General features: G+C 47.4%; 1 protein-coding gene across 4 annotated transcripts in view; it reads left to right on the forward strand.

Moving 5' to 3' along the window:
• Nucleotides 1–1,943: 1,943 nt before the first annotated feature.
• LONRF3 (LON peptidase N-terminal domain and ring finger 3) overlaps nucleotides 1,944–22,684 on the forward strand; it is a 132,074-nt gene continuing 111,333 nt past the window's right edge. For all 4 annotated transcript variants that reach the window (XM_047843409.1, XM_047843408.1, XM_047843410.1 and 1 more), the window contains exons 1-2: nucleotides 1,944–2,121; nucleotides 13,290–13,366. The gene's annotated coding sequence lies outside the window, so the exon portion shown is untranslated. The remainder of the gene's footprint in view (nucleotides 2,122–13,289; nucleotides 13,367–22,684) is intronic.

Raw genomic sequence — 22,684 nt, forward strand, 5'->3', positions numbered from 1 at the left:
TTAGCTATAGGATGGTGGAATGCCCGTGGAGAGAACTGGCTTCTCACGGGGGGGTGATGTGACGACCCCAGGGTTAGCAACCTTAGCAACTGGGGCTCAGGAAAGGGATCAGAGCTTCAAAGAGCGTGAAACCTACACACCCCACGTTTGTGGTCAGAAGAGCCCCGAACAGGAAGTTTAAGAGGCCTCAGAGGAGCCCAGTGATTCCAGCCGAAGGTCTTGAGCTCTAGTGAGGAGGTCCCAGCTTCCCCAGGGGATCTCTGCGGGGCTCGGGGATGGAGGCTGTCAAATGCTGACTCCTGAAATACCACCAACACTACCTGCGGATTTGACAAAGCGGAATGCATTCCTTACCTTGGTCAGGGAGAACCCCACCTCCCAAAGTTGTGATAGCGTTTCAGGGAGGAAAGGAAAGGTCAGAATTTACCGAGAAATGCAGGTTTGATTTAAGGCAGAGAGGGTCTTTCAACACAGAGACTCGATTACGATTGGATAAGGATCATGATGTCAACAGGCTCGGACTGGTGGGAGCAGCAAGGGAGGATTTTGAGAAAAGGGAAGGATTTGAACAGTGCAAACTGTTGCTGCTTTTCCGCTGAAGAGTTGACGGTACTCTGGGAAAGTTCCTGTAATGAAGAAACTTTTGCTTGGACAGGACCGTCCTGGGAAAGAAATTCACACGAAGACAGCGGACTAGCCAAGTCCTGTTGATGTAGCCAGTACCCGTGCGGTTTTATTTCTCAGGGTCAAGGCTGAGTGTGGCAACAGACTGTCTTAATTCTCATATATTTACCATTTTTATGAACAACTCACCTTAGGTATGTCTTTATTTTGTGGTGGTGAAATTCTTCTGTTTCCCTGAATCTCGAGAAAAAATGACCCCTATTCTTAGGTGTTTGCTAAGCCCGGAGGAACAATTTACATAACTAGCTTTTCACCAGTCTGCCGAACCTGTTAGGTATGTTAAAACCCAAAATTCAACTGAGGAAATTTTAAAGATCTTATTGGCTTTCTTTAACGATTCACTGTTTGGGCAGCATTCCATCTAGCAGACAGAAAGAAGCTTGGAGGAGCTGTACAAAATGAAAGGCTTTTTTTTTTTTTTTTTTTTTACACCGAAGGGAGCAGGAACAAGGAAGACACTAGCAAAAAGTGGACTGGATGTGGGGAGGTCGCTTTCCTTTCGGGGATGGCAGGTTGGCCCGGCTACTTCACTGGTACTGACCAGGTGATTTCCCACTGCCTTAGGATTCCATTTCTGGGAGAGGCTGAAGCCCAAATTAAGTCTGGGTTTGGTGACACAAGCCCCCCCCCCCCCCCCCCCCCCCCGCCTCCAAGCTTAGCATAAGCGACTCCATTGCGGGATGGCTGTCTTATTTTTAACAGGTGGATCCTTTTATTTAGTCCTCCCAAACACCTCCTCAAGCTATTATCATCCCTATTTTATAGAGGAGGAAACTGAGGCTCAGGGAGGTAATGAGCTCACATCCAAGCACCTGCAGATACATTCTTTTCAGGAGCATCAAGAAAGGCCCACCTTCAACCAACCTGCCTTATTCTGGTCCATTTTTGCAGAAGGAAGCTGAGGTCCAGGTTCAAGACAATCATTGGGCCCCTCAGCCCTCTTCGGGGTCCCTGGGGAGAAGGAGGGCAGGGTGGAAGGCAAAAGCCTTCAGAGACGCCAGTTTGGGTCTGGGTGGGCTCCCCTCGGCGTCCTGCATCGCCGGGGGGGGGGGGGGGGCGGGGGGTGGCGGCCCGCAGCGATCAATGCCACCCCTCCCCCACCCTCCCCCGCAGAGGCCTCACCTGGGCTGCCTGGTGCACCGGAAGCCGGCCCCCGCCGGTCCCAGCGGCCGTGCCCGCCGCTGGTCACCAGGGGGCGCTGTGCGCCACAACCTCGGGCGCAGAGGGGCGGTGGCCACGTGACCGGACAACCGCGCGCCGGGTCCCGGCGTCCGCCCGGTGGCCCCCTCCGGCTGCGGGCGCGCTCGGCCTGCTTCCCGCCCCCCCACCTTCTCCTAACGCTCCGCTCGGGCCACTCGGGGGTGGTGCGGCGGCGACGGCGACTCCGGTCCGGGCTCCATGACCTGTAACCTCCCGGGGACGCTGACGAGCAGCCGCGTGAGTTTCCCGGGCACCAGGAGACGCCTCACTCCGGCTTTGTGGCCGGTTTGGCCCTCCCCGCAAGGCAAAGAGGGGGGCTCGGTGCCAGGCTTTCCCCTAGCTCGGAGAGGTGCTGTCACATCCCGTCACACCTCCCCGCCGCCCTTGGAGGGACGCGCTGTCCCCTGGAGGACCCCATGGGAGCGCGCCCAGCGCCGGGGGTGGGGGGCGAGTTTGGATCATGTGGCTGCTCTGGCGGGACCTCCTTGCCCAATAAGCACTGAGCAAATCACCCCCGCCCCGTACCCCCAAATCGACATTTTCACGGATATGCCCCGATGGGACATTCACTTGGTCGTGAACGGGGGCTTGAGAGTTGCAAAAAGTGACTACGTCTCTCACTTGGAGTAGGGACTTCAGGGACGCTCCCGCTTGACCTGGCAGAGGCCGCGGGGTCGCCCGCATTACACGCTTGCGACACTCAGCCGGAAACGCATCGTACACCTCAAGATGTCTTACAGTTACACACACACACACACACACACACACACCTCTCTGCCGACTTTGATGTCTCTATCAGCACACCCCCCAGCCCCAACCGACAAAAATGCCTGAGAAACTGCATTCACCACCGTCCTTACCAGGTCTTGTAGTGGGGGTAGTCCAGCTGGGGGAGGGGGGGTTAATTTAGAGAGAGATTCAATAATGTGATAGATTGAGGGGTTTTCAAAAGAGCGTTCCGCTTTGCACGCTAGAAACTTCACTCATTTTTTTTTTAATTTTTTTTAACGTTTTATTTATTTTTGAGACAGGGAGAGACAGAGCATGAACGGGGGAGGGTCAGAGAGAGGGAGACACAGAATCCGAAGCAGGCTCCAGGCTCTGAGCCATCAGCCCAGAGCCCGACGCGGGGCTCGAACTCACGGACTGCGAGATCGTGACCTGAGCCCAAGTCGGCCGCTTAACCGACTGAGCCACCCAGGCGCCCGAAACTTCACTCATTTTAAGTGTACAATTATTTTTAGTAAATTGGCAGAGTTGCGCACCTGTCAGCACATTCTGGTTTTAGAGTATTTTCATCCCCAGCCACCCCGGAGCAAATGCCCATAAAGCTGTCTGCAGTTAATCTCCCCTCCGACCTCTAGCCCTAAGCAGCCATTTATCCCTCTTCTGGCTCTATATAGTTGCTTTTTCTGGACAGTTCATATGAATGGAATCATACACTACGTGGTCTTTGGGGACTGGCTTCTTTAACCTAGCGTGATGTTTTCTAGTTTCATCTGGGTTGTAGCACTTACCAGCATGTAATTCCTTTCTATAGCTGAATAATATTCAATGGTGTGGATATACCACATTTGTTTCTCCATTTATCAGTCAATGGACAATTGGGTTGCTTTCATTTTTTGGTTATTAAGAGTGATGCAATAATTGAGAACATTTGTGTGGACATGTGTTTTCAATTCTCTTGCTTTCGCTGCCCTTTCTTTGCTGGTGTTTCCCCTTAACACCCTTTGCCGACCTCTATCACAACACTTTGCACACTGCCCTGCGAATGAATTTGAATTCATTCTCTGACTCTCCACTAGAGAAGGCAAGGACCATGTGCACCCATTCCCTGGGGTAGGAGTGGAGTTTCTGGGTCCTCTATGGCAACTCTATGCTTAAGCTTTTTTATTTATTTATTTATTTATTTTTATTTTTATTTTTTAACATTTATTTATTTTTGAGACAGAGAGAGACAGAGCATGAATGGGGGAGGGGCAGAGAGAGAGGGAGACACAGAATCGGAAACAGGCTCCAGGCTCTGAGCCATCAGCCCAGAGCCTGACGTGGGGCTCGAACTCACGGACCGCGAGATCGTGACCTGGCTGAAGTCGGACGCTTAACCGACTGCGCCACCCAGGCGCCCCATTAAGCTTTTTTATTTTTAGGAACTTCCGGGCTCTTTTCCAAAGTGTCTGCACCATTTAATGTTGCTAGTGGTAAATTATGAAGGTTCCAGTTTCTCCGTCTCCTCACCAACACTTGTTTTGTCTTTCGTTGGGTATCTCACTGTGATGTTCGTTTGCCTAGACGGTGTGGTATTTGCTTAACTAGTTTCACTTTGCTTTAATGACTGGCTTTTTCAATGTTATCAAATCGAGTTGCTGAAATGAATAATACACAGCCCATCCGTGCAAGGAGCTCATGGCTGCAAGAGGGAGACAGAGGAACATAATCGTAGTACCGTGTGTTACCTGCTCTGATGGAACTGAGCACAGGCAGGCTGTCAGCACAGAGCCTGACGCGGGGCTTGAACCCACAGACCTTGAGACCATGACCTGAGCCGAAGTCGGTTGCTCAACTGACTGAGCCACCCAGGCGCCCCGGCCAGAACCCAATTCTAACTGTTCATTAAAAAGGGTGTTGGATGTTGTAAGCCAATTTGACAATAAATTATATTAGGAAAAAAAGAAAAAAAAAGAATGTTACTTTCACTCAAACGTACAAGGAAAAAGCCAAATCACAGACAAGCCGCATAGTATAAGACATAGATTGGCCAACTATGACCCACGAGCTAAGAACGTTTTATCAGATGAACATTTACAATCAGTTTGATCACGGGAACATGAACTTTCAACCACAATTAAACAAAACATTTTTCTTCTATTCCATTTTTTTCATCAGTAGACCTGTATTACAAAACCGTGCAATTATTTTTATCATCATCTTATAAAGCCTAAAATATTTATTTTCCGCTCTTCACAGAAAAAGTTTGACAGCCCTTGGTTTAATAGAGTAAACAGAGAAACGGAAAGCAATTGCCACATACTTGCTGGGTGACCTTGGGAAGTCGCTTCACTTCTCTGGTCCTGATTCTTGTTATCTGTAAAATGGAGATAAAGGGTGATGGGTGGGTGAGGTAAGCTCTAGGGTGAAACCCCCATTCCCCCAAGTTCTGTATTCATTAGTTAGTTATTAGGGCACCTGGGTGGCTTAGTTGGTTAAGAGCCTGATTCTTGATTTCGGCTCAAGTCAGGATCTCACGGTTCCTGAGTTCGAGCCCTGCATCGGGCTCCGCGCTGTTAGCGCGGGATTCCCACCCTCCCTCTCTCTGCCCTTTCCCTGCGCTCTCTCTCTCTCTCTCTCTCTCACAAAATATATACATAAACATTAAAAAATAATTATGTAAACGTCTGTTGAGCTACTATCGTGTATCAAGAACTGTTAAAGGCATTGGGGATACAGCAGGAAGCAAAACCCCTGTCCTGAAAAAGGATATTATTCCAAATGAAGAGACTTAAGATGCAATGTGCGGTCTGAGCTTGGATCCTGATTTGAACAAGCTAGCGTTATAGGACACTTGGGGAAAAGTAGGGAAATTTGACTATGGATGGGTATTAGATGAGGTGAACATTGACTAACACGAAATGGTAGAGGTGATTAACTGAAAACAGTTACAAAGCATATGTACACGTATTATCTCATTTTGGTAGAAAGTGCATATACGTATTATGTAAACTTGGAGGAATTCTTGATCTGGAAGGATATATATGGTAAGGTCTTTTTTTTAATTTTATTTTTTATTTTTATTAAGAAAAATTTTGGGGGGGGGGCGCCTGGGTGGCTCAGTCGGTTAAGCGTCCGACTTCGGCTCAGGTCATGATCTCATGGCTCGTAGGTTCGAGCCCCAGATCGGGCTCTGTGCTGACAGCTCAGGGCCTGGAGCCTGCTTCACACATTCTGTGTCTCTCTCTCTCTCTGGCCCTCCTGTGCCTGTGCTCTTTCTCTCTCTCAAAAATAAATAAACATTAAAAGAATTTTTTAAAGTAAAAACATGAAAAATAACGTTTAATGTGTGTTTTTGTCTAATTTCAATGTTTAAATGTTGATTTTTAAATAAAAATTAAAAAAATTTTTTAAATTTATTTTTGAGAGAGAGAAAGAGCACAAGCGGGGGAGGGGCAGAGAGAGAGGGAGACCCAGAATCTGAAGCAGGCTCCAGGCTCCCAGCTGTCAGCAGAGAGCCCGATGCTGGGCTCGAACCCACGAACCGCGAGATCGTGACCTGACGCTTAACTCGCTGAACCACCCAGGCGCCCCCTAACTTTTTTTTTTTTTTAAGTTTTTTTAGAGAGAGAAAGAGTGCAAGTGGGGGAGAGGCAGAGGGAGAGAGACAGAGAACCCTAAGCAGGCTTCACGCCCAGCGCCGAGCTCTATGCAAGGCTCGATCTCATGATTGTGAGATCATGACCTGAGCTGAAATCAAGAGTCGGCCGCTCAACCGACTGAGCCCCCCAGGCGCCCCCTATACTAAGCTCTTAATAGTGGTCATTTCTGGGTGGTGGGAATATAATGTTTCTGTTTTCTTATCTCTTCTAATTTTCTACATTGGACGTTTACTGCTTTTGTAAAAATACAAGCCCAGTGCTTTAGAAGAGGGTGGGATTTTGTCCGGTGGCTGGCACCGAGAAAGGGCTAGAGAGGCAAACGACGGCAGTGTCCAGCGAAGCACTGTTTAGGAGAGAACGTGCCCAATCTGATGCCAGAGGTAGGTTTATCTCTCTTGTATCAGTGGACGCATCAATGTGATTCAGCGTTTCAATCTTGTAACTACTTCTTCTATTCTAGGCCAGGGGTCCATAAACCCTGCCACCTATTTTAGTAAATAAAGTCTCATCGGAACACGGGCCCACTGATTTGTTTATGTGGTGTCTGTCACTGCTTTATTGCCCCGCAATGGCACGGTGGGGTAGGGGTGCAGAGACCATATCACCCCGAAAACTAAACGTATTTACTGCCTGGCCCTTGAAAGAAAAAGTGGGCGGAGCCCTGTTCTAGGCTGGCTGGGAGGGAATGCCCGGCTCCGCGTTAAATGAACAAACGTATGCTCTGATTTACAAACCTCGTTCTCTCCTGAGCTGGATTAGCGTGTGCCAGTATTCCCAATTCTGGATAATTCTAGGTTACTTACAGTATTGGGTTTCTCATCCTGCAAGGCTGAGGCGAAGGCCAGCCCGCAGGAAGACGGACGTGTCAGCGAGGTGAACGATAGCCTGTGAGCCCTATCACAGCTGGCTAGTCGGTCTTCCCTTGATCTAGCTAAGATCTCCGTAGGCTTCACATCCGGTTCAAATGCCTCCTCCTCCCAGAAGCCCCCTCTCACTCCTCACCCTGATTTCACCGTCCCACGCCAGTGCTCCCACAGCACCCTGGCAGGCCTCTTTCATAACACTTAGCACCCTACCCCGTAAGCACGGATTCCTTCTCGGATTCTCCCCCAGAGAAGGCAAGGACCATGGGCACGCACTCTCTGGTATAGCCCCTGAGCCCAGCCTGAAGCCTAGCATATGGTAGCTTCCTAGCCGCGCATCCTTGGCCACGCGACTGCGCTGAGCCTCAGTTTTCTCGTCGGTAAAGTGGGGACAAGTGTGTGTGGGTATTAGCTATGCAGCGAACACTTAATGAATGAATGACGTATAGGATATCGCGCTGGACTGGGAATTGTGAAAGCCCCCAGCAGCAGGGTACGGTGACAGGTTGTCACGTTTAGTCTCTATGGACCAGCAACACACTTATCCTACATGGGGCCCCCGAACTGGAGTCGCATTCATCCATCCCGTCAACACTTACGGAGTGCCTACTGTGGGCCCAATACCGTGCCAGATATTACGGACATAACAGGGATAGCCACAGTCTCCGCCCTCACGGAGATTACATTCTAGTGAGAGAGATGGGCCAGTTTACAAACTGATACAGAATCTGTTACGGACTGTGCTCAACGTAAAGAGAATACATAGGCCAAACCACAGTTACCGAGACGGGCTGTTATCTACGTGGCGATCCAGGAGAACTCCTTTAAAGAGGTGACATTCGAGGGGAGACCGGAAGAATGAGCCAACCATGAGAGGAGCTGGAGAAAGAATATTCTAGGCGGAGAAAGAGTAAGTGCAAAGGCTTGAAGCCGGAAAGGATTTGGCAGAGTCGAGGAGATGGAAAGAGGCAAAGGGTGAAGAGGTGGGGCTCATTCTAAGAAGAGAGGGCAGCTGTTTTCATGATTGTGAGAAGGCGAATTCCAAGATCTGTCACTCTGCGTTTTTGAAAACTTAAGCCAATATCTGTGTGGGAGAATGATGGCCTCCCCCAAAGGGGTCCACATACTAAACCCCAGAACTGAGTGCCCTGCTTTACATGACAGAAGGGACTTCGCAACTGTGATTAAGTTAAGGATGGAGACCTGAGGGCATTCCCCTGGCGGTCCGGTAGGATTACAAGGGTCCTTGTAAGAGGAAGGCGGAAGGGGCTCAGAGGACAGAGGTTTGCAGATGGTAGCAGGGCTCACAGAGAGGTCTGAAGATGCTGTGTTGCTGGCCAGAAGGTGGAAGAAGGGTCCATAGCCGAGGAATGTAGGCAGCGCATAGAGGCTGGAAAGACAAGGGGTTAGATCCCCCCGTAAAGCCCCCAGAAAGAACACAGCCCTGCTGACGCCTGCAGCTTTAGCCTCGTGAATCGCATTCTGGACTTCGGACCTTCAAAACGGTAATCGAATACATTTATGGCATTCTGAGCCCCCGAATTTGTGGTCACTTGTTACAGGAGCCATGGAAAGCCAATACTCCTTGTGTGGAAAGATACACCAAAAAGTAATGCGGTTGGGAATTGGCAGGGGTGGATGGGAAGAGGGTAGAAAGGGCAGGGAATGAGGTAGGAGGGATGGGAACTGTTCTTGTGTATTGAGTTCTGATTTCTAGGACTATGTTAATGTTTCACATACTAAAAAGGAAGGGAGGGAGGGAGGGTGGGTGACAAGGGAACCCAAAATGGAATATGGACAGAAACAAAGGAACTAACTGTATTACAAATGAATAACAGACGTAATGAAGGAGTGGGCGAAAATAACTAACCCGAGTGTTATGGGCTGAAATGTGTCCCCTCAAAATTCATGTGTTGAAGCGCTAACCTTCAGTGTGACGGTATTTGCCGGTAGGGCCTTTAAGGGTGTAATTAACATTAGGGGCGCCTGGGTGGCTCAGTCGGTTGAGTGTTCGAGTCTTGATTTTGGCTCAGGTCACGATCTCACAGTTCGCGAGATCGAGCCCCATGTCGGCCTCTGCGGTGACAGCACGGAGTCTACTTGTAATTCTCTCTCCCTCTCTCTCTGACCCTCCTGTGCTCGTGAGCGCGCTCTCTCTCTCTCTCTCAAAATAAAGAAATAAACATTAAAAAAGGTTGTAATTAACGTTAAGCGAAGTCGTAAGGGTGGGGCCCTAATCCAATATGACCAGTCTCTATAGGAAAAATTCGTGTGAGGACGCAGTGAGAAGGCGGCCATCTGCAAGCCAAGGAGAGAGTCCTCAGGAGAAACAAACCTTGCTGACCCCTTGATCTTGGACTTCTGGCCTAGAGAACTGTGAGAAATAAATTTCTACTGTTTAAGTCACCCATCTGGGCTATTTAGTTTTGTCAACCCGAGAAGACCGATGCACTAAATAACTTCGGAAAAGAGTGTTTTGACTATGTGCTCTACAGTAGTGGTTCTCAAACTTTGGGGTGCGTCAGAGTCACCTGGGGAGCTTGTTGAAGAGCTCTGGGTGACAATCTCCACCTCCAGCATTTCTAATTCAGTAGGTCCAGGATGGAGCTCAAGAATTTACATTTCTTTTAAAAAAAATTTTTTTTAACGTTTCATTTTATTTTTTGAGAGACAGAGAGCATGAGCAGGGGAGGGGCAGGGGAGGGGGGAGACACAGAATCCAAAGCAGGCTGCAGGCTCCCAGCTGTCGGCACACAGCCCGATGGGGGGCTCGAACCCACAAATGCGAGATCATGACCTGAGCCGAAGTTGGATGCTCAGCCGGCTGAGCCACCCAACATACCCCAAGAATTTGCATTTCCAACAAGTCCTCAGATGCAGCTAATGATGCTGGTTCAGGGACCACACTTCGAGAACCGCTGTTCTAAGGCTCAAGACAAAAAAAAAAATCACCCCCAAACCGTAAGTAAATACTGTACTCTAGATAGTAGGTGTGTTTTCCACAGGGGTGTGGGTTAGCAATTCTGAATCTGCTTTATGTATATTCTAGTATTGAGCAAAGCATACACTGTGAATAAGGAGAGCCAGACTTTACGCTTTTAGAGGAAGGAGTTACACATAAGAAGAGACAGGAGACTGGCAGTGATCAGAGGTATCAGTATGAATACGGTGTTTTACACGCGCACACCCACACCACACACTCACGCGGAGATAGATATGGAAATAGATAGAGTTGTTTGTATATAGACATATGGTTCCTAGCTTTGTCTGCCGAGGAGGCTTAGAAGCAATGATACCGCAATACCAATGGGCACACTAGACATTCAGATCTTGGTTTTAAAACCGCATTCTTGGGGCGCCTGGGTGGCTCGGTCGGCTAAGTGTCTGACTCTTGATTTCGGCTCAGCTCACGATCTTAGGGTTGGTAAGTTCGAGCCCCGTGTCGGGCTCTGTGCTGTCAGCAAAGAGCCTGCTTGGGATTCTTTGTCTCCCTCTCTCTCTCTCTCCGCCCCTCCCTCTCCATTTCTCTCTCTCTCTCTCAAAAACAAACAAATAAACTTAAAAAAAAAATAGCATTCTCTAGGGGCTCCTGGATGGCTCCATTGGTTGATTGTTCAACTCGTGATTTTGGCTCAGATCTGGATCCCAGATCATGGGATCGAGCCCCGCGTCTGGCTCCATGCTGAGTGTGGAGCCTGCTTAAGATTCTCTCTCTCTGCTCTTCTCCCCAACTCACATGTGCTCTCTAATATATATATGATATATATATATATCATATATATATTACTATGATATACTATATATGTTAGTATTTACTATAGTAATACTATAGTATTATATATCATATCTGTACTAATCTATATATCGTACATATATGATATATATATATGGTGTATATATAGAATAGCACTCTCCAAATGAAAGGAACCAGAACTCTTGTAGAAATGGCCGATTCCTGGGCTGGGACAAGAAGACTATTAGATGAGCTTGGAATGTCTTCCGTCGCCAGAAAGTAAGAAGGGCCATGGGGATGTGTTAGAAAGGGTGCAGGAGTCCATTTGAGGGGGTTTCCAATGCCGAAATCTGTGACAATGTAAGCAACAAGATGATTAATGACAGTAATGGATTATAAGCCATAGAGTAAAATAAGAATCCATGAGTCCACACGAATATGAAGAAATAACTGAATAAGTAAATAAATGAGGGAGAAGGAAAAGCACTTGTTTACAATAGCATTCCAATTAATAAAATGTAACAAGAATAATGAAAATAGAAACTTATTCGGCAAGCACCACAGTAATAACCATTTCAGGCAAGAATCGTCGAAGAATATTAAAATTAATGGACAAAAGTATGATGGAAACAGTGTATTTATATAGTTTTTAAACATCTCCCCACAAAATGCTTACTCATTACAAAGGGCAAAATAGGAACGCCACTGGGGAGAAACTGGGCAGACTACCCTAACCAACTGGTCAAAGTTAACATCACCAGTAATTGAACAAACTTCTACCATGTGCCTCTTGGTAGGATGCACTGAGAAGGGCACAATATCATATCTGTAGTGTTCTGGGCAAAACACGTAACTGAAATAGAGACACGATGAACCATCAGATAAACCCCAAACTGAAACCAGCAGGTGCTTTTCAAAAGTATCATGGTCATTAAAGACAAAAAAAAAAAAAAAAAAAAAAGACCAAGGAACTCTTCTAGACTAAAGGTGTCAAAGAAAACATATGTGATCCCCGACCAGAAAAAGGACATTGTTGGGGCAAATGGAGAAAATAAAATCCTGGCTATTGATTATAGAACTGCACGAATATTAATTTCTTGATTTATAATAGTGTACTGTGGTTGTATAAGATGTTAATACTTGAGCAATCTGGGTGAGCAGACTCTTCGGACTGTTGTTGCAACTTCTTGGGGGGATGGGTAAGTCTGTAACATTTCAAAAGGAAAAGTTGAAAATGAAATGCGAGTTGTTTACCTCATCCCAAGATATCCCTGGGTGATCTGACTGCGGTGTGTGGGCGCGGCTTATAGAAGGTGCCAGTGACTAAGTGGGGAGACCAGTCAGGCGGCTGTTGCCCTGGACTGGGGGAGAGAGGATCGTGGCTCAGACTAGGGGGATGACGGTTGAGACGGAGAAGGCTGGATGGATTCAGGATGCGTTTTGGCATCTCCATGGGAAGGTCATTGCACGGGAGGGAATGGAGGGAGTGCCACTTTATTTTACCGTTAGATAAAATACAGGACAGAATAGACCGCGCGATGTAAGTATCTTCATTCGATATTGTGGATTCAGAATCCTCTGATATGTAAGCTGGAGAATTTATCGTGGACTTTGCATTTTATCTTCTTCTTCCCCATAGTTTTGAGTAGTGTTCCTCTCATCCAAGGGAAAACAAGGAAAGTGGCAGGGGGAGGGGGACTTCTTTGGTTCCTTCCCGTGTTTGCCTCTGGCAACGACTTTTCTCTTGAGAATCTCTGCTCTTTTTTTTTGTTTTAATTTTTTTTTTAGTGTTTATTTTTGAGAGAGAGAGAGAGAGAGACAGACAGACAGACAGAGTGTGAGCGGGGGAGGGGCAGAGAGAGAGGGAGACACAGAATCCGGAGCAGGCTCCAGGCTCTGAGCTGTCAGCACAGAGCCTGACGCGGGGCTCGAACCCACGAACCGCGAGATCATGACCTGAGCCGAAGTCGGACGCTTAACCGACTGAGCCACCCAGACACCCCTTGAATCTCTGCTCTTTTCAAGGAGGGGTTTCAGTTGTGTTGTCACCCAAATTGTGACATGTGCAGAGCCCTGTTGGTCTGCTTGGGTTTCCACATGATATACCCTTCCCTACATTCAGGTCTTTACCTGGAATACTCTCTTATTAAAATTTTGTCAGGGTGCCTAGGTGGCTCAGTCGGTTAAGCATCCGACTCTTGATTTTGGCTCAGATCATGAGCTCACAGTTCGTGGGATCAAGCCCCGCATCAGGCTCTACACTGTGAGTGCAGAGCCTGCTCAGGATTCTCTCTCCCTCTCTCTCTGCTCCTCCCGCATTCATATTCTCTCTCTCTCTCTGTCTCAGAATAAATAAATAAATAAACTTTAAAAAAATAAAAATAAGATAAAATGTCTTTTAAAAAATAAATAAAAATAAAATTTTGTCTGTCTTTCAAGGCTCAGCTCAAGAATCACCCCCTCCAAGTTGTCTTCCTGGATTTACTCGGCACCAAAGTTAGCCTTCTCTTTCCTGGGTAAGTCATAGCTCTTAATTTATTCCTCTTATTTGGCCCCCATTCTCTCATTCACAGTCATACCCATTGCTTTGTACTTGTTTGTATTCATGACTTACATCCTCTACCAGATTAAAAATTCCTTGGGAGTCGGTATTTACGTTATTCAGCTTTCAGTGAATTTTTTTTCTCGTTTTCAGATTGCAGAAGAATTTCAACAGTAAAATAAGTTAGTAAGTTCCGCCATATACTTTGAATCTTATCTTTAGTTTCCCTTATTTCTACTGAGGACTTTTTCTGTGAAATGTTGGAGTCCTTTTGTCCCCAGTGACCCTCCTTTGTAACTTAAGAGACTGTTGCTCTAGGATTTTCTTTTCCATTGCTTTGTAGGCTGGCTTCCACCAGGGGGCGCTCCTTCCCACCTATAGGCGAATTTCTTTTTCTTTAGGAAGCAGAGGAAAGGAGACTTCATCAGGTAAAATAGCAAAACAGTGGAAACACAAAACAGTAGGAAATAGGAACTGAGCATCTCTTGGGATTTGACTTGGTCCCAGCCCTAGCTGGCTACTCAAATAGCATTTCACTTGTTATATTGTGTTTTGGTAGGATGCTGGCCTGTGCGTAGAGATTCCCCCTTCCTAACCCACTTCATTTATTTCATCTACAAATATGTACTGAGTGTGCATTTTGCGTCAGGTATTATTGTAGATACTGAGGCTTCATCAGTGAACAAAACAGACCGAGTTCCTGACCCATGAAGCTTATGTTCATCTGGGGGCAATAGACAATAAATGAGATGAATACATACAATACACAGGATAGATAGAGATAGATAAATGCCAAAGAGAAAAAAAAAAAACAATTCGTGGTCTTATACGCCATTGTAAGAATTTTGACTTTGTCTTTGAGCGAGATAGGAAGCATTGGGGAATTCTGAGGAGAGGAGTGGTGTGGTTTGACGCATTTAAAAAGGATTGCTCTCGTGGTTGGTTGGTTTGTTTGTGGGTTGTTTTTTTTTTTTTTTTTTTTTTTGGATAATAAGTTATCAGGGGACGAGCTTGGACCAGGCTGCTGGCAGTGGAACTGGAGAGAAGTTGTTGGATTCTTGGATATATATTGCAGGTAGAGCCAACCGAACCTGCTAAGAGATTAGGTGTAGGATGCTGGAGAAAGAGGACTCGAGGGAAACAGGGTCACCACGTTGCATAACATCAATGGCACTGAATGAAATGTGGCTGGCGCCCTCTGGAGTTGTGTAACACGGCAGTTTTGTTCGAGCTGCTCCCAAGGCGCCCCTCAAAGTCTGACCTACCAAGAACAAGGCTGGAAGTATATCAGAAATTAGATTTTGAGGGGCGCCTGGGGGGCTCAGTCGGTTGAGCGGCCGTCTTCGGCTCAGGTCATGATCTCGCGGTTCACTAGTTCCAGCCCCGCGTCGGGCTCCGTGCGGACAGCTCAGAGCCTGGACCTACTTCAGACTCTGTGTCTTCCTCTCTCTCTCTCTGCCCCTCCTCTGCTCACACTCTGTCAATGTCTCTCTTGAAAAATAAATAAAAACATTAAAAAAAAAAAGAGTGGAGAAAGGGAGCAGCAAATGGTACGGAGTGTGGGATATTTAGCAGAGGTGTTCAGAATGGGAAGAATGGTTGGACGTTTGCCCCCAGAGTGCCCACTGGTTGTTGGGGTTTACTTGTCCTCATTCACCTGCATTTCTTGGCATAGTAGCCAGTAGTCCCCAGAGAAGCTAGAGGCTGAGGGAATGGAAGTTGCCAGCAGATTTGGGTAGAACAAACTCTAAGGAAGCCCCTGGAAAGCCTTTAATGAAGCCAGACTTAGAACCCCCATGGTTAACAGAGGAGAGAATATCTCCACGTGTGGGACAAAAAAATTGGAGCCGTGAGATCTGGCTGTTCTAAGTTGCCCACGTGGTGATTCCAGCCTCCTTTGCCAACCTTGGAGGGTCTGGCTTCAGTTACACTAAAGTGAGCCTGTGGGTCCCCTTCCGGAAACATGATCTATTGCACGGAAGGAAGAGGAAAAGAGATTCCTACCGATACTTTGAGGACGACTAAACCCCAGGGCAGAGTTCTAACCAAGTGGGGAAACGGACTTAAGTATCCAGGCCACGGTTCCACGAGTTATTCCCCTGTTCCTCGGTGGCAAGTCACCTCGGCACCAGAAGGTGGGGTAGAGCCGGGCTCCGTGCTTAGCTTTGTGTTTTAGTTTGTGATGGCTTCGGAAACAGAGAGGTTTCACTGGTCTCCATGTGCTGTTCGCATTCGCATTTCTTTCCTCGTCTCATGTCTTCAAGGCCCAGCTCAAGCGTCCCTGGTTCCGCAGAGCCTTCTTGGAGCCCCCCTCCCCCAGGCAAAATGAATCACTTCCTTCTCAGAGTTTCCATAGAACTTTTCCTGTGTCGTGGCGCCCATATTTCATTGAACTGGAGTCGTGCATGGTTGTAAATGGAAGAGGCAGGTGGCAGAGGAGTGGTGGGTAAGTGCGCGGGCTCTGGAGCTAGGCCGCTTGGGTTCAAATGGTGGTTCTTGCAAGTTGTTTAACCTCCTTGGGCCTCAGTCTCTCATCTACTTTGTCTCGATTTAGTAATAATAGCGCTACCCTTGTTGAGGTTTTGTGAAGATTAAAGAAGCGAATGCGGGGCGCCTGGGAGGCTCAGTCGGTCAAGCGTCCGACTTCGGCTCAGGTCATGATCTCACGGCTCGTGGGTTCGAGCCCCGAGTGACAGCCTGCTTTGGATCCTCTGTCTCCCTCTCTCTGCCCCTCCCCTGCTCGTGCTTTCTCTCTCTTTCAAAAACAAGTAAAAGAAAAGAAGCGAATACGCGTGAAGTACCTAGAACAGTGCACGTAGTAAATGCTCAGCAAGCTTTTGTTATTTGTCTCTCTTCTTGAGGAATACGACCATACGTTATCTTTGTACTGCTAATTCTTACCAGCGGGTTCGGCACAGAATGCTAGGCGTTTAGTAAGTTTCCGTGGGAATACGCCAGGCTTCGAAATCAGATGAATTTCAGTTCATGTTCAATGGTTTCATATGCGTGTACCCCTTTTAGCATCTCACTTATTCCCGTGTACTAGTCCACGTAGTGGCCAAGAAGGAAGAGCGTTCCAGAGCCTCGTCACATAGTTTATGTGGTTGCTTGGCCACGTGTTAGCTTCTTAACCTATCAGTGCCTCAGCTTCCTCGGCTGGAAAATGAGGAAAAAATACAGGCAATTTAAACAGAGTTACTGAACACTCAAGTATGAGCTATATTTACTATTAATCTTATTGTTAATTCAGTGATCTGACGAACACCTATGATTTTCAGGGACCGTGCTAGACAGTAGAGATGCAGAGATCAATAACGCTTGGTCCCTGCTCTCGGAAAACCCGTAAGCGAGCGAAGGACACAAGTGCGGGCAAGGCAGTATGTGTAGAGGCTAGGTATAGAGACAAGCCGATTTTGAAAGAGGGATCAGCGAGGGGTAGAGGGAGGGTAGTAAGGTTTATGTAGAAGGTACATCCTGAGCTTTGCATCTGTGGGCTGAGGGTCCTGGAATACTCATGTCCTAATAGATACGAAAATCCCTTTTGTGGGCCATCAGAAATGAGTTTTATTGCAGATTTTTCTTAACAAGACCCCTTCACAAGAGAGCCCATCCTCGGGTGCCTGGGTGGCTCAGTCGGTTGAGCATCCAGTTCCTGGTTTCGGCTCAGGTCACCATCTCACAGTTTGTGAGTTCGAGCCCTGTGTCGGGCTCCGCACTGAGAGTGCAGAGCCTGCTTGGAATTCTTTCTCTCTCCCTCTCTCTGCCCCTCCCCCCTCTCAAAATAAAGAAATAAACTTAAAAAGAAAAAAAAAAAAAAAGAGATCCCATCCTGTGTTTTCCAACCCAGAGAGACCATTCTGGGTTAACAACAGTGTATCCTCATCGTATCATCATGTTGTGCACCAAACATGATTTTTGAAGTTTTCCTTGAGTAGAGCTTGTCTTTCCTTTTTTAGTTAAGCCAGAGAGAGCTTTCACAGGCAGAGGAGGGCACCTGAGATGCCTCTGCCCTGCCCTTTCATTCCCTCCCGACGAATTTTCTGAAAAGGTCGGCAGTTATGTTCTTCCCTTTCTCACCCCAACAGCCAGGCGAGAGGGAAAGTAAAGAGGGGTATGTTTTCTATGAAAAGGCCAGGACCCCTTTCTAGCTCGCACTGGTAACGGAGACCTCTCAGAGACAGTCGGATGGGAGCCATAACTAAATTACTGAGATCGAGGACGGGGTGCGGGTGGATGAAAACCTTTATGATTCTGCCTCTCAGAAAACCACTAGAGCCGTTGAAGTTTGTCCGTTTCCCCCAAGTAGTTAATGAGAACAATAGAATTTCGAGTTCCTGGTGTTCCTCTGGAGCTGATTCTGGCAGGTGATAAGAAGCTTGTAAAAGGGCTTATTATTTGAGCAGAGCTTTGGCCGCCTGACTTTTCAAGTTGATTATTTATTTTGCATGTTGTATAACAGAGCATTGGGCAATGCTCAGAAGAGGCCTTCTGGGTCAGAGAGTAGGGACTTTTCTGGCCATCTCCTCCCAATGGAACCAGATTCTAGCTTCAGAGTGAGGGGCAGGCTCCTAGACGGTGCCCAGGCCGTGGCTTTTGCGTGCTCCTGACCACCAGACAGGCCTTTTCATTCAACAGGGGTTGAATACATCAAAGTTTTCATTAAGTCCTAGTTCAAGGAAATGAAATGCCTATGTATGGCTTTGCAAACTTGTACTGGTAATGTGACCTGCCTTTGAAAGAAATGCTTTTTAAGACCATAGTTTGGTCATTTGCAATACGCAGTCAGATATGGGGTCCCTGTCATCTCAGCGAGTAGATGTTCTGATGTCTTCCCTTCTTTGTGAAGAGTACCAAGCCAACCTTGTCCCTGGCTCTTTTGGTTCGCGCTTTATTTTTTTATTTTTTATTTTTTTTTAATGTTTATTTATTTTTGAGAGAGACAGAGACAGAATGCAAGTGGGTTAGGGGCAGAGAGATAGAGAGACACAGAATCCGAAGCAGGCTCCAGGCTCTGAGCTGTCAGCCCAGAGTCCGACGCGGGGCTCAAACTCACGAGCTGTGAGATCATGACCTGAGCCGACGTCAGTCGCTTAACCGATTGAGCCACCCAGGCGCCCCTGGTTCGCGCTTTAAAGCGTTGTGCCTCCAGTCCTATGCTGGTCGTGCTGGCTCACTGAGATCTAGACATTTTCGAAACCGTGAATGAGGGAAGTTTCTTTTCTTTCTATTCTGAACTTTACAAGTGGATTGAGCCAGGGCCCTCAAGGAATTGAGAAGATCTCTATAGAGAGAAATTTGGCTGGGTCTTCTTTTTTACTTTTCTCTCATTTCGGTTTTATGGGAACCCGAATTTATGAGGAAGTTCTGATACAGAGGCTCTAAACTAGCTCTGTGTCCAGTGATGATCCTCAAACGGGAAGTAGCAGGAGGTGATGGGCGCCTAGGAAGAGATTTCATGAGCTCTTGAATGAATTGTGGATGGTTTGTGATATTTCGGAGACATGTGTCTTGGGAGAGGCGGCCTTTGCTCTTGAAGTTACTATCTTGGGACGAACCACGCTCCCTCAGAGATAGCATTTTGTTGAAGAAAGTCTCGGGAAATGTGGAACCCAGTCATCCTCATAGAGTTTGTGAGTGTGGCCAGGTTAGTTTCTTGCACTAAAGTCTCCGGTCTTCTGGATGGGCTGCTGCCTTGCCTCCTGTAATAGTCAGGATGGGCAAGACTCTGACGCAGTAACAAATAGCACATGAATAAAGTTTGACGTGGACTGGTTGGCCCTTTTCTATCATGCAGCAATGCCATCTGGAACACATGACCTCCAAGGGCACCATGGCAGAGAAAGAAGACAGCCAGAAGCCCACCTACCTTAACTGCCTCATCCCACAAGGGACACGTATCACTTCCGTGCACATTTCAGTGGCCGGAACTAATCCCCTTGCCCCAACCTACCTGCAAGAGAGACTGGGGCATGGAGAGGCATCCCTGGTATATTTGGCGACTACCGATAGCCTTCGCTACATTCCCTGGGGACAAACTGACCGTCGCCTCCCCATCCCACTCTCAGGGAATGTGTGCGTGATGCTGATTTTCTAATTCTGTAACAGACTGGACTGCAAGCACCAAACCACCTTTTTCGTGAGATAGAGAGTGCTTGTTTCATCTATGGGAGGAGACAGGACAGGCAGTACTCCCCCATTTGTCAGTTACGGTACTTTCCCTCCCTTGTTACTGACCGTGAAACACACATTCGCCCTTCTGTTTCTGTCCCCAAGAGTCACGATGTATGCGAACCGAAGAGTTGTCTCCAGGCCAAATACCTTTATCACGAGTCCCAGGTTCTGGTTCTGAGTGGAGCCATCCGTGGCGGTGTTTGATAAGAAAGCCTGAGGATTGTTCTTTGTGAAGTTGTTCTCACACGGGCCGGGCAGCTCTCAGTGCCTGTGGTGGTCCTAATGCCCCAGGGTTGATTCAGCAGAAATGAACCGACGGCGAATGCTCTGACAAGATTGAGCGAGCAGACTCCCTCGGTGTCCCTGCGTATCACTGAGAGAGGGAACTTGCGCCCCTCCCAAAGCCAAGGTCTCCCCACCCAAGGTGGTCCTTCTCCCAGGAGGACAATGACTTCGTGGAGCCATTTGCAGATTTCTCCCTAGAAGTGAAGGCCAAATTCCCACAAGACCCTGAGAGGTAGAAAGTGGGTGACTGTTCCTGACCTGACTCAGTGTTTAATTGAACCATAACCATTAGGGTATACTAGAGTTTCTGTGTGTGTGTGTGTGTGTGTGTGTGTGTGTGTAAATCCTGGCGTACTTGGTGACTATGGTTGCCCAGCCCTTATAACAATTCACTTCTGTCGTTTTCCCTTCGAATCTCAGGCATGAGCAAATTAAGGATATCATCTGCTCTTACTGCCTTTAGTGTCTCCCATAGGAAAAGAGGGGCCGGAGTCCGCGTAGGTCAACCCACGGCGTGTAGATCTGCCAGAACCGCGGCTCCACTTTTCTGACAGGTGGGCCCTAAACCAGGTACAGGTCAGCTGTCCACACGGTGGCTGGTTGGCTGATCGGCTGGTTGGTTAAGAAGGGGTTGGAGGGGGGCGCCTGGGTGGCGCAGTCGGTTAAGCGTCCGACTTCAGCCAGGTCACGATCTCGCGGTCCGTGGGTTCGAGCCCCGCGTCAGGCTCTGGGCTGATGGCTCAGAGCCTGGAGCCTGTTTCTGATTCTGTCTCCCTCTCTCTGCCCCTCCCCCATTCATGCTCTGTCTTTCTCTGTCCCCAAAATAAATAAACGTTGAAAAAAAAAAAAATTAAAAAAAAAAAAAAAAAAAAAAAAAGAAGGGGTTGGAGGGAGGCGCCTGGGTGGCGCAGTCGGTTAAGCGTCTGACTTCAGCCAGGTCACGATCTCGCGGTCCGGGAGTTCGAGCCCCGCGTCGGGCTCTGGGCTGATGGCTCGGAGCCTGGAGCCTGTTTCCGATTCTGTGTCTCCCTCTCTCTCTGCCCCTCCCCCGTTCATGCTCTGTCTCTCTCCCAAAAATAAATAAAAAACGTTGAAAAAATAAAAATAAAAAAAAAGAAGGGGTTGGAGGGGCAGAGATGTAAGGAGGTGCAGGGGTTGGGAAGGGCTGTATCTGAAAGAGGTTATGATGACTCGTTTTCGCTTTGCCTCTTTGGCTTCGTTGCCCTACTCTGTGTGGGTCTTGTTTTCTTGAATCTGGAGGAGACTCACCCAAAGAGTCCATTCTTAAATGTAAGTCACATATCCCCTTATAGAATCACTGCCAAACTCGTTCTGGCTAAAGGGTTTCTAAGATCCACATGCAACAGTCACTTGGGCTGGAGTTTCTCATTTAAATTTATTTCACACAACCGACTGAGCCACCCAGGTGCCCTAATGTTACAATCTCTCAGACTTTAAAAAAAAAAAAAAAAAGAATCTCCCAGACTTATGTGATCATTCCAAGGACTTCTAAGGAATTGACCTTGAAAACTAAAATATTGCATTGTAATATTTCATTTATTTGGATGCTTAACTCTCCAAATATCTGGAAACTAGGTAGGGGTGAGTTTTACCACCCCTGTTTTACAAATGTCAAATCAGGGTTCAGAGATGATAAATAACTTTTCCGTTATCATCATCCCGCTAGTTGGTCGACGTCCAAACCAAAATAATGACGATCTGTGGATTCTGCATTTTTACTTCCATCCTGGGCTAGCAATGATACTGGACAGGCTGCGGGAGACTTCTCTACATCCTGTGGGGGTTAATGGTCTGGCAGAGGCAGAACTCTGGGGTTAGAATTCCCCAGAAGGCAGGAACCCCAGCATCTAGGCAATCCCCCCCCTTTTTATCTTGTGCGTATCTGGGCCTTCGGGGGCTGGCCCAGCTCCCCCCACAACACCCCATGGTAATTCTTGCCTGTGGAGGTTGTGGACACAGTGGCGATATGCACCTGTCAGTAATGAAAGTTTTCAAGGGTTGCTTCCCAAAGTAAGTAATGGCTGAGGATGGGAGGGAGAATGGCGTTCTCTGCAGCTTGTCAAATGAAGCAATGACCCTGAAAGTGGTTTCTGACTTATAAAAATAAGGAACACATGATAGCTATTGCTGTTACATTGTAACTTGCATGTGCTGCTTTTCTCCTAAGATTTTTAAGAAAAGACCTCAAAGATGTCAAGTTTTGCTACAGTTAAGAAACTTCAGAATTCACCTTGTTCAGCTTGCTTCTGATAAGTGCATATCACTTTTTTTTTTTTTTTTTTTTTTTGCTTGAAGGTTGAACCCATGGCTTCTTCATCATTCTCCTCCTAGCTTCCTTGAGGTACAATTGGCATACAAAGAACTGCAGCTAACTAATATATATAATTTGGTGAGTCATGGGTGGACCTAGAAGACGTTATCCTATGTGAAATAAGCCAGTCACAGGACAAATACTGCACAATTCCCCTTATAGGAGGTGCCTAAAATAGTCAAAGTGATACAAGTAGACAGTAGGGTGGCGGTTCCCAGGGGTTGAGGGGACAGGGATATGGCATGTTGTTGTTCAAGGGGTATAAGGTTACAGTTATACAAGATAAGATGAAAACATTTATTTTTCAGAGAGAAAGGGAGAGAGAAAGAGAGGGAGGGAGGGAGCGAGCAAGAGAACAAGCAGGCGAGGGACAGAGAGAAGGAGACCCAGAATCCAAAGCAGGCTCCAGGCTCTGAGCTGTCAGCACAGAGCCTGACGCGGGCCTCGAACTCCTGAACTGTGAGCTCATGACCTAAACCGAAGTCGGACGCTTAACCGACTGAA

The sequence above is a fragment of the Prionailurus viverrinus genome, chromosome X (assembly GCF_022837055.1).
Source record: "Prionailurus viverrinus isolate Anna chromosome X, UM_Priviv_1.0, whole genome shotgun sequence".
In the NCBI taxonomy this organism is placed as follows: domain Eukaryota; kingdom Metazoa; phylum Chordata; class Mammalia; order Carnivora; family Felidae; genus Prionailurus; species Prionailurus viverrinus.